Genomic DNA, 12,267 nt, shown 5'->3' on the forward strand with positions numbered 1-12,267 from the left:
TGGAGACGCTGCACATACAGTGTAAAAACCTCAAACAGAAACTTTCCAAGGAGGCTTTGCCCTCAGGGTGGCAGGAGCAGCTGCAGTGCCCAGAGGACAAGTTGACTCCAGGCTGGGCTCAGGTGGAAATGTCTGTCCAGCCTTGAGGAAGAGGTTTGAAGGCCTCAGCCACAGCCATTGGGTCCACTTTTGTGTGAAAAGGTGTCCCGGCATCATCAGGTCATCCTACCAGAGCCTCTTCCTTCCTCCTCACTAAGGGAGCTCATGGTCCACAGAGCCTCCAGGGAAAGGCTGCCATGTCCTCCCTGGAGCGTCCACTAGGTTCTCTGGTGTGTTTTACTATCGTTAGCAGAGTATTCTCTAAGTGTGAGCTTTGTCCAGATGGATGATGTCTTTGATCAAGTCTTCTATGTCCTCACTGGCCCAGGTGGCAGGACTGCTTGCACTGCAGGCTGGACCTGCTGCAGAGACCTTTGCTTTTCTGGGCCAACTCAAATCTGGCAGATTCCATGTCACCAGTTCCACGTGCCAGACCAGCCCTCCTACATGTGTAATGTGTTGACTCCAGAAGTCAGAGAGGCTGTCAAGTGATTCCTTTCTTTCTTTTTCTTTTCTTTTTTTAAATTTTATTTATTTTTGGCTGCATTAGGTCTCCGTTGCTGCACGCAGGCTTTCTCCAGTTGAGGTGAGCGGGGGCTGCTCTTCATTGCGGTGCGCAGGCTTCTCACTGCGGTGGCTTCTCTTGTTGTCAAGCACAGGTTCCAGGAGCGTGGGCTTCAGTAGTTGTGGCTCGTGGGCTCTAGAGCGCAGGCTCAGTAGTTGTGGCGCACGGGCTTAGTTGCTCCACAGCATGTGGGATCTTCCCGGACCAGGGATCAAATCTGTGTCCCCTGCATTGGCAGGCGGATTCTCAATCACTGTGCCACCAGGGAAGTCCATAGTGATTCCTTTCCTTGAGCAAAAGACACACATTCAACACTCTGGAAGGGGATTTATATGGTCATCTTGTTTATGGGGCTCATGTGAGAGCTCTTTTACCTTTGGGGGAAAATTTTTCCTGCCATTTGATGCCAGCTGCATAGTGTCCACAAATATAATCTGGACAGCAACTCCAACTAAGGGAAATCATCCACCAGACAACAACCAGAGTGGTACCAGGCAGTCCAGAAGGAGTTCCCAACTCATTGTCAGAAGACTTTGTTTTGAGCCAAGTTTTTTTTTTTTTTCCTGCGTTGGTAAGTTTAATAAAAACTGGAGAACAAACCTAGGCACTGCATTTCCCAATGACACGCCTTTCTTGCCTTCTGCCTTTCTGCCAAACTTGCTACTTTTCCCATTTCCATTAACGTTCTCTTGGTTCTTTTTTTTCTTAAACACCTTTATTGGAGTATAATTGCTTTACATTGTTGTGTTAGTTGCTGCTGTATAACAAAGTGAATCAGCTATATGTATACATATATCCCCATATCCCCTCCCTCTTGCGTCTCCCTCCCACACTCCCTATCTCACCCCTCTAGGTGGTCACAAAGCACCGAGCTGATCTCCCTGTGCTATGCGGCTGCTTCCTACTAGCTATCTATTTTACATTTGGTAGTGTATATATGCCAATGCCGCTCTCTCACTTCGTCCCAGCTTACCTTCCCCCTCCCCATGTCCTTAAGTCCATTCTCTACATCTGCGTCTTTATTCCTGTCTTGCCCCTAGGTTCTTCAGAACCTTTTTTTTTTCTTTTTTTAGATTCCATATATACATGTTAGCGTATGGTATTTGTTTTTCTCTTTCTGACTTACTTCACTCTGTATGACAGACTCTAGGTCCATCCACCTCACTATAAATAACTCAATTTCGTTTCTTTTTATGGCTGAGTAATATTCCATTGTATATATGTGTCATATCTGCTTTATCCATTCATCTGTCGATGGACTCTTAGATTGCTTCCATGTCCTGGCTATTGTAAATAGTTCTGCAGTGAACATTGTGGTACATGACTCATTTTGAGTTATGGTTTTCTCAGGGTACATGCCCAGTAGTGGAATTGCTGGGTCATATGGTAGTTCTACTTTTAGTGTTTAAAGGAATCTCCATACTGTTCTCCATAGTGGCTGTATCAATTTACATTCCCACCAACAGTGCAAGAGGGTTCCCTTTTCTCCACACACTCTCCAGGATTGACTGTTTGTAGATTTTTTGATGATGGCCATTCTGACCGGTGTGAGGTGTTACCTCATTGTAGTTTTGATTTGCATTTCTCTAATGATTAGTGATGTTGAGCATCCTTTCGTGTGTTTGTGGGCAATCTGTATATCTTTGGAGAAATGTCTATTTACAGTCTACGACTTTGTTTTCTCTATTCTTGAACTTCACAGAAATGGAATCATATAGTATGTACTGTTTCATGTCTTGCTTCTTTTGATCAATATGTTCTTTGAACTTCATTGATATTGTTGGTGTGGATATAACCTGTTCCTTTTAATGGAGAATTGTTCTCTGGGGTACTGATATGTCGCATCAATGAACATGGAAGATCTGCTCATTGTCCTTGCACCCACACTGCAGGGCTCAAGTGGATGCTACTCTTTACTGATTCTAACAATGATAAAGCTGCTTCAGGGTCCTTGAGGGTGATTGCTAGGCATCAAATAAAAGGAAAATCTGGAATATAAAACTATGATCAAGTTTAATTTCAACCTGATCTCACCGTGGACCAAGGGAGACATCTAGGCACATTGGGGGTAGAAAGACAGAAATGGGAGCACAGGCTATTATTTGGTTTCCAATAGGATTATGCCAAACACCATCTGGTTGAGTCTAGGGAATTGGTGAGGCAAGAGGACACAAGAATTACATTCTGTGACCACAGGAGAAAAATTCTTTAATCAGGCTGAGCTAACAGCCTCCTCTGACATGACCACCTGGGAGTGGGTTGCTCAAGTGTAGAGAAGAGGAGGCATGTGGTTTCTGCAGCTGGAAGCCCAGCTCCCCCTCCCCAGCTGCTTTGCATGTATCTCCCAGCTCACCCTGCTGCCCAGAGCCCATATCAACACAGATCAGTGCTCTGGGAAGATCCACCTGTTAGGACACAGAGTGAACCATGGAAGCTCCAGCTCAGCTTCTCTGCCTCCCGGTAATCTGGATCCCAGGTGAGAGGAACTCAAGATGGTTCTGTACATCAGTGAACACGTTGTACATGTTGTTTATTCCTCCTGGGGGCTTTGCTGCACAAGCACAATAATTAAACCTCAGTGTAGATCAATGATCCCGAATCTGCTGGGAAACCTTAGATAAGATCCTGATTACAAGGTGACTTGTCTGTTTTTGTTTTTTCCCATCTCAGATACCATCGGAGAAATGTTGACACAGTCTCCAGCCTCCCTATCATTGGCTCCAGGGGAAAAGGCCACCCTCACCTGCAGGGCCAGTCAGAGTGTTAGCACATACTTAGTCCAGAAGTCAGAGAAGCTGTCAGGCAATTCCTTTCATTAAGAAAAAGACAGGGGGAAGAACCAAGATGGTGGAGTAGAAGGACGTGCTCTCACTCCCTTTTGCGAGAACTCCAGAATCACAACTAGCTGCTGGACAATCATCGACAGGAAGACACTGGAACTCACCAAAAAAGATACCCCACATCCAAAGACAAAGGAGAAGCCACAATGAGATGGTAGGAAGGGTGCAATCACAGTAAAATCAAATCCTATAACTGCTGGGTGGGTGACTCACAGACTGGAGAACACTTATACCACAGAAGTCCACCCACTGGAGTAAAGTTTCTGAGCCCCACGTCAGGCATCCCAACCTGGGGGTCTGGCCATGGGAGGAGGAATTCCTAGAGAATCAGACTTTGAAGCCTAGTGGGAATTGATTGCAGGACTTCAACAGGACTGGGGGAAACAGAGACTCCACTCTTGGAGGGCACACACAAAATGGTGTGTGCATCAGGACCCAGGGGAAGGAGCAGTGACACCAGGGGATACTGAACCAGACCTACCTCCTAGTGTTGGAGGGTCTCCTGCAGAGGCAGGGGGTGGCTGTGGCTCACCGTGGGGACAAGGACACTGGCAGCAGAAGTTCTGGGAAGTACTCCTTGGCGTGAACCCTCCCAGAGTCTGTCATTAGCCCCACCAAAGAGCCCAGGTAGGCTCCAGTGTTGGATTGCCTCAGACCAAACAACGAACAGGGAGGGAACTCAGCCCCACCCATCAGCAGACAAGTGGATTAAAGTTTTACTGAGCTCTGTCCACCAGAGCAACAGTCAGCTCTAACCACCACCAGTCCCTCCCATCAGGAAACTTACACAAGCCTCTTAGATAGCCTCATCCACCAGAGGGCAGACAGCAGAAACAAGAAGAACTACACTCCTGTAGCCTGTGGAACAAAAACCACATTCACAGAAAGATAGACAAGATGAAAAGGCAGAGGGTTATATACCAGGTGAAGGAACAAGATAAAACCCCAGAAAAACAACTAAATGAAGTGGAGATAGGCAACCTTCCAGAAAAAGAATTCAAAATAATGATAGTGAAGATGATCCAGGACTTTGGAAAAAGAATGGAGGCAAATATCGAGACGACACAAGAAATGTTTAACAAAGACCTAGAAGAATTAAAGAACAAACAAACAGAGATGAACAATACAATAACTGAAATGAAAAATACACTAGAAGGAATCAATAGCAGAATAACTGAGGCAGAAGAACGGATAAGTGGCCTGAAAGACAGAATGTTGGAATTCACTGTTGTGGAACAGAATAAAGAAAAAAGAATGAAAAGAAATGAAGATAACCTAAGAGACCTCTGGGACAACATTAAACACAACGACATTCACATTATAAGGGTCCCAGAAGGAGAAGAGAGAGAGAAAGGACCAGAGAAAATATTTGAAGAGATGATAGTCGAAAACTTTCCTAATATGGGAAAGGAAATAGCCACCCAAGTCCAGGAAGGGCAGTGAGTCCCATACAGGATAAACCCAAGGAGAAACATGCTGAGACACATAGTAATCAAATTGACAAAAATTAAACACAAAGAAAAAGTATTGAAAGCAGCAAGGGAAAAATGACAAATAACATACAAGGGAACTCCCATAAGGTTAACAGCTGATTTCTCAGCAGAAACTCTACAAGCCAGAAGGGAGTGGCATGATATACTGAAAGGGATGAAAGGGAAGAACCTACAACCAAGATTACTCTACCCAACAAGGATCTCATTCAGATTTGATGGAGAAATCAAAAGCTTACAGACAAGCAAAAGCTAAGAGAATTCAGCACCACCAAACCAGCTCTACAACAAATGCTAAAGGAACTTCTCTAAGTGGGAAACACAAGAGAAGAAAAGGACCTACAAAAACAAACCCATAACAATTAAGAAAATGGTAATAGGAACATTCATATCGATAATTACCTTAAACGTGAATGGATTAAATGCTCCAACCAAAAGACACAGGCTTGCTGAATGGATACAAAAACAAGACCCATCTATATGCTGTCGACAAGAGACCCACTTCAGACCTAGGGACACATTCAGACTGAAAGTGAGGGGATGGAAAAAGATATTCCATGCAAATGGAAATCAAAAGAAAGCTGGAGTAGCAATACTCATAGCAGATAAAATTGACTTTAAAATAAAGAATGTTAAAAGAGACAAGGAAGGACACTACATAATGATCAAGGGATCAATCCAAGAAGAAGATATAGCAATTATAAATATATATGCACCCAACAAAGGAGCACCTCAATACATAAGACAACTGCTAACAGCTATAAAAGAGGAAATCGACAGTAACACAATAATAGTGGGGGACTTTAACACCTCACTTACACCAATGGACAGATCATCCAAAATGAAAATAAATAAGGAAACAGAAGCTTTAAATGACACAATAGGCCAGATAGATTTAATTGATATTTATAGGACATTCCATCCAAAAACAGCAGATTACACTTACTTCTCAAGTGCGCACGGAACATTATCCAGGATAGATCACATCTTGGGTCACAAATCAAGCCTTGGTAAATTTAAGAAAATTGAAATCATATCAAGTATCTTTTCTGACAACAACGCTATGAGATTAGAAATGAATTACAGGAGAAAAAACGTAAAAAACACAAACACATGGAGACTAAACAATACGTTACTAAATAACCAAGAGATCACTGAAGAAATCAAAGAGGAAATCAAAAAATACCTAGAGACAAATGACAATGAAAACACGATGATCCAAAACCTATGGAATGCAGCAAAAGCAGTTCTAAGAGGGAAGTTTATAGCCATACAAGCCTACCTCAAGAAACAAGAAAAAGGGCTTCCCTGGTGGCGCAGGGGTTGAGAATCTGCCTGCTAATGCAGGGGACATGGATTCGAGCCCTGGTTTGGGAAGGTCCCACATGCCACGGAGCAACTAGGCCCGTGAGCCACAACTACTGAGCCTGCGCTTCTGGAGCCTGTGCTCCGCAACAAGAGAGGCCACGATAGTGAGAGGCCCACACATCGCAATGAAGAGTGGCCCCCGCTTGTCACAACTAGAGAAAGCCCTCACACAGAAACGAAGACCCAACACAGCCAAAAATAAATAAATTAATTAATTAATTAAAAAGAAAAACAAGAAAAATCTCAAGTAAACAATCTAACCTTACACCTAAAGGAACTAGAGAAAGAAGAACAAACAAAACCCAAAGTTAGCAGAAGGAAAAGAATCATAAAGATCAGAGCAGAAGTAAATGAAATAGGAATAAAGAAACCAATAACAAAGATCAGTAAAACTAAAAGCTGGTTCTTTGAGAAGATAAACAAAATTGATAAACCATTAGCCAGACTCATCAAGAAAAAGAGGGAGAGAACTCAAATCAATAAAATTAGAGGGGCTTCCCTGGTGGTGCAGTGGTTGAGAATCCGCCTGCCAATGCAGGGGACACGGGTTCGAGCCCTGGTCTGGGAGGATCCCACATGCCACGGAGCAACTAGGCCCGTGAGCCACAATTACTGAGCCTGCGCATCTGGAGCCTGTGCTCCGCAACAAGAGAGGCCACGATAGTGAGAGGCCCGCGCACCGCGATGAAGAGTGGCCCCCGCTTGCCACAACTAGAGAAAGCCCTCGCACAGAAACGACGACCCAACACAGCCATAAATAAATAAATAAATAAATAAATAAATAAATAAATAAATAAATAAATATTTAATAAAATTAGAAACGAAAAAGGAGAAGTTACAACAGACACCGCAGAAATACAAAGCATCCTAAGAGACAAGCAACTCTATGCCAATAAAATGGACAACCTGGAAGAAATGGACAAATTCTTAGACAGGTATAACCTTCCAAGACTGAACCAGGAAGAAACAGAAATTATGATCAGACCAATCACAAGTAATGAAATTGAAACTGTGATTAAAAATCTTCCAACAAACAGAAGTCCAGGACCAGATGGCTTCACAGGTGAATTCTATCAAACATTTAGAGAAGCGCTAACACCCATCCTTCTCAAACTCTTCCAAAAAATTGCAGAGGAAGGAACACTCCCAAACTCAGTCTATGAGGTCACCATCACCCTGATACCAAAACCAGTAAAAGATACTACAAAAAAAAGAAAATTACAGAGCAGAATCACTGATGAATATAGATGCAAAAATCCTCAACAAAATACTAGCAAACAGAATCCAACAGCACATTAAAAGGATCATACACCATGATAAGTGGGATTTATCCCAGGGATGCAAGGATTCTTCAATATACGCAAATCAATCAATGTGATACACCATATTAACAAACTGAAGAGTAAGAATCATATGATCATCTCAATAGATGCAGAAAAAGCTTTTGACAAAATTAAACACCCATTTATGATAAAAACTCTCCAGAAAGTGGGCATAGAGGGAACCTACCTCAACATAATAAAGGTCATATATGACAAACCCACAGCAAACATCATTCTCAATGGTGAAAAACTGAAAGCACTTCTTCTAAGATCAGGAACAAGACAAGGATGTCCACTCTCACCACTATTATTCAACATAGTTTTGTAAGTCTTAGCCATGGCAATCAGAGAAGAAAAAGAAATAAAAGGAATACAAATTGGAAAAGAAGAAGTAAAACTGTCACTGTTTGCAGATGACATGATACTATACATAGAGAATCCTAAAAATGCCACCAGAAAACTACTAGAGCTAATCAATGAATTCGGTAAAGTAGCAGGATACAAAATTAATGCACAGAAATCTCTTGCATTCCTATACACTAATGATGAAAAATCTGAAACAAAAATTATGGAAACACTCCCATTTATCATTGCAACAAAAAGAATAAAATACCTAGGAATAAATCTACCTAGGGAGACAAAAGACCTGTATGCAGAAAACTATAAGACACTGATGAAATAAATTAAAGATGATACAAACAGATGGAGAGATATACCATGTTCTTGGATTGGAAGAATCAACATTGTGAAAATGACTATACTACCCAAAGCAATCTACAGATTCAATGCAATCCCTATCAAATTACCAATGGCATTTTTTACGGAACTAGAACAAATAATCTTAAAATGTGTATGGAGACACAAATGACCCCAAATAGCAAAAGCAGTCTTGAGGGAAAAAAACGGAGCTGGAGGAATCAGACTCCCTGACTTCAGACTATACTACAAAGCTACAGTAATCAAGACAACATGGTACTGGCACAAAAACAGAAACATAGATCAATGGAACAAAATAAAAAGCCCAGAGATAAACCCATGCACCTATGGTCAACTAATCTATGAGAAAGGAAGCAAGGATATACAATGGAGAAAAGACAATCTCTTCAATTAGTGGTGCCGGGAAAACTGGACAGCTACATGTAAAAGAATGAAGTTAGAACACTCCCTAACACCATACACAAAAATAAACTCAAAATGGATTAGAGACCTAAATGTAAGACTGGACACTATAAAACTCTTAGAGGAAAACATAGGAGGAACACTCTTTGACATAAATCACAGCAAGATCTTTTTTGATCTACCTCCTAGAGTAGTGGAAATAAAAACAAAAATAAACAAATGGGACCTAATGAAACTTCAAAGCTTTTGCACAGCAAAGGAAACCATAAACAAGACGAAAAGACCACCCTCAGAATGGGAGAAAATATTTGCAAATGAATCAACAGGCAAAGGATTAATCTCCAAAATATATAAACAGCTCATGCAGGTCAATATTAAAGAAACAAACAACCCAATCCTGAAATGGGCAGAAGACCTAAATAGACATTTCTCCAAAGAAGACATACAGATGGCCAAGAAGCACATGAAAAGCTGCTCAGCATCACTAATTATTAGAGAAATGCAAATCAAAACTACAATGAGGTATCACCTCACACCAGTTAGAATGGGCATCATCAGAAAATCTACAAACAACAAATGCTGGAGAGGGTGTGGAGAAAAGGGAACCCTCTTGCACTGTTGGTGGGAATGTAAATTGATACAGCCATTATGGAGAACAGTATGGAGGTTCCTTAAAAAATTAAAAATAGAATTACCATATGATCCAGCAATCCCACTACTGGGCATATACCCTGAGAAAACCATAATTCAAAAAGACACATGCACCCCAATGTTCATTGCAGCACTATTTACAATAGCCAGGTCATGGAAGCAACCTAAATGCCCATCAACAGAAGAATGGATAAAGAAGAAGTGGTACATATATACAATGGAATATTACTCAGCTGTAAAAAGGAACGAAATTGAGTCATTTGTTGAGACGTGGATGGATCTAGAGACTGTCATACAGAGTGAAGTAAGTCAGAAAGAGAGAAGCAAATATCGTATATTAACGCATGTATGTGGAACCTAGAAAAATGGTACAGATGAACTTGTTTGCAGGGCAGGTGTTGAGACACAGATGTAGAGAACAAATGTATGGACACCAAGGGGGGAAAACCACGGTGGGGTGGGGATGGTGGTGTGCTGAATTGAGCGATTGGGATTGACATGTATACACCGATGTGTATTAAACTGATGACTAATAAGACCCTGCAGTATAAAAAACAAACGAAAAAAACAACTAATAGTAAACTTTCTTTGGGTTATTTGTATGGAAATATGTTAATATAAATGTTTCAGACATTACATGGAATTTCTAAAAATCTTATATGTTCTGGTATAATGTTATAAGTCATAATTCTAGTTATTACTTTAAAATGTATATCTCAGAAATAACTAAATTTCCTTGTCAATTGCATTATTATGAACTATCATCAAATCTTTAACCGTGGTCATTTTTAAGTCTTTTGTCATTTACAGACAGTTCTGGGTGTACTCTGATGCTTTTGCAAAAGTGTTCCTATAAAAGGGTTTCATCATCAAGGAATTCATGGAAAAGACTCTGGCAAGTATAGGTACCTGATAACTGACTATACTGCTGAACTGAATGAATAAGCATTTTCAGAACTCTAATGGAAAACTGATGAATTCATAAAAGTGCTAACAAAAGATCAAGATAAAAAAAAATTAATTATATGGGACTGAGAGAACTGATGAGGATGATTATAATTTTTGTGACTTTCTGTTTGAATAACAAAAAAAAATCCCACAAGGACTCAGAGGCAAAAAATATACAAATCAATTTTCACTGCAAAGTAAAGGAGCTGTTACAGTGGAGGATTACTGGACTGAATGTCAATATTATGACATAGTAAGAGTGTGTTTCGTGTTTGGTAATTGCAATCATTGCTGCTTTTGTTGTGGTCATCCATTTACAATGCTTGGTGTCAGTTTATTTATCTCTTGCAAAAATAAAATACAGTGTGTGTGTGTGAAAAAAGAATCTGCCTGGCAATGCAGGGGACACGGGTTTGAGCCCTGGCCCGGGAAGATCCCACATGCCGTGGAGCAACTAAGCCCGTGTGCCACAACTACTGAGCCTGCGTGCTACAACTACGTAAGCCCGTGCACCTAGAGCCCGTGCTCTGCAACAGGAGAAGCCACTGCAATGAGAAGCCCTCGCACCACAACGAAGAGTAGCCCCCGCTCGCCGCAACTAGAGAAAGCCCGCATGCAGCAACGAACACCCAACACAGCCAAAAATAAATAAAATTTAAAATTTAAAAATTTATTTAAATAAATAAATAATAAAAGTGAATGTGAAAAAAAAAAAGACACATATTCAACACCGTGGAAGGGGATGTACATCCCCATCCTGTTTATGAGGCACGCGTGACAGCTCTCTTACCAATGGGGGAAAAATTTTCCGAGTGATTTGGTGCCAGCTGTTTTGTGCCAGAAATATAATCTGGACAGCAACTCCAACAAAGGGAAATCAACCACAGGCAACAACCAGAATGTCACCCGACAGCCCCAAAAGTGTTCCCAACTCATTTCAGTTGTCTTGGTTTGACACGATTTCTGGACTGGTGCTCCAGTCAGGAGGGCTTAAATGGAGATTATTATCTGTACTTGTACCTACTTTCACCTGGTGAAAGAGTGGCATGGATATATATACACTACCAAATGTAAAATAGATAGCTAGTGGGAAGCAGCCGCATAGCACAGGGAGATCAGCTCAGTGCTTTGTGACCACCTAGAGGGGTGGGATAGGGAGGGTGGGAGGGAGATGCAAGAGGGAGGAGATATGGGGATATATGTACATGTATAGCTGATGCACTTTGTTATAAAGCAGAAACTAACACACCATTGTAAAGCAATTATACTCCAATAAAGATGTTTAAAAATAAGGACACTAGGGGGCAGTCAAGTCAAATTCTTCATACACATACATGTCAATCTTGTTGAGAGTTCTGGTCCTAAGTTTGTCTTTATTTGCCTCTCACCTTGAAGATTTTGATGGTGGGAGGATGGTAATTCATATTATGGTTCCTCTCTCCTTCTCTCTCTAAATCTCTCTCTGTTCTTGTTTTTCTCTGCAAATGTTAACAGAGACAAATTTTGTAACCTGTTTTTCATTCTCTCTTCTTTTTTCTACATGTTCTGAGTGTAGCAACTCCAGTTATGACCAACATTAGAAGTTTAGTTTATATGAAGACAATTTTACTGAATCTTGAAACATTATTATTCAGTCCCAAACAAAAAGGTGTTGTAGGTTGAGGAGTATTCAGGATAATTGTGACCAGCAATTATTTGCTTTATTTTAAAAATAGAATCAAGGAGTTCTCCTCTTTACATTTATAAAATAATAAAATATTTTGGTGCAATTCCCTGGAATAATATATTTCTATACTTTCTAATAACGGCCTCGTATTTCATGTAAGGCTGTGAGGATTCCAGAATACAGAGCCAATCTGTGGGTT

This window comes from Balaenoptera acutorostrata, chromosome 12 (assembly GCF_949987535.1).
Source record: "Balaenoptera acutorostrata chromosome 12, mBalAcu1.1, whole genome shotgun sequence".
NCBI classification, from domain to species: domain Eukaryota; kingdom Metazoa; phylum Chordata; class Mammalia; order Artiodactyla; family Balaenopteridae; genus Balaenoptera; species Balaenoptera acutorostrata.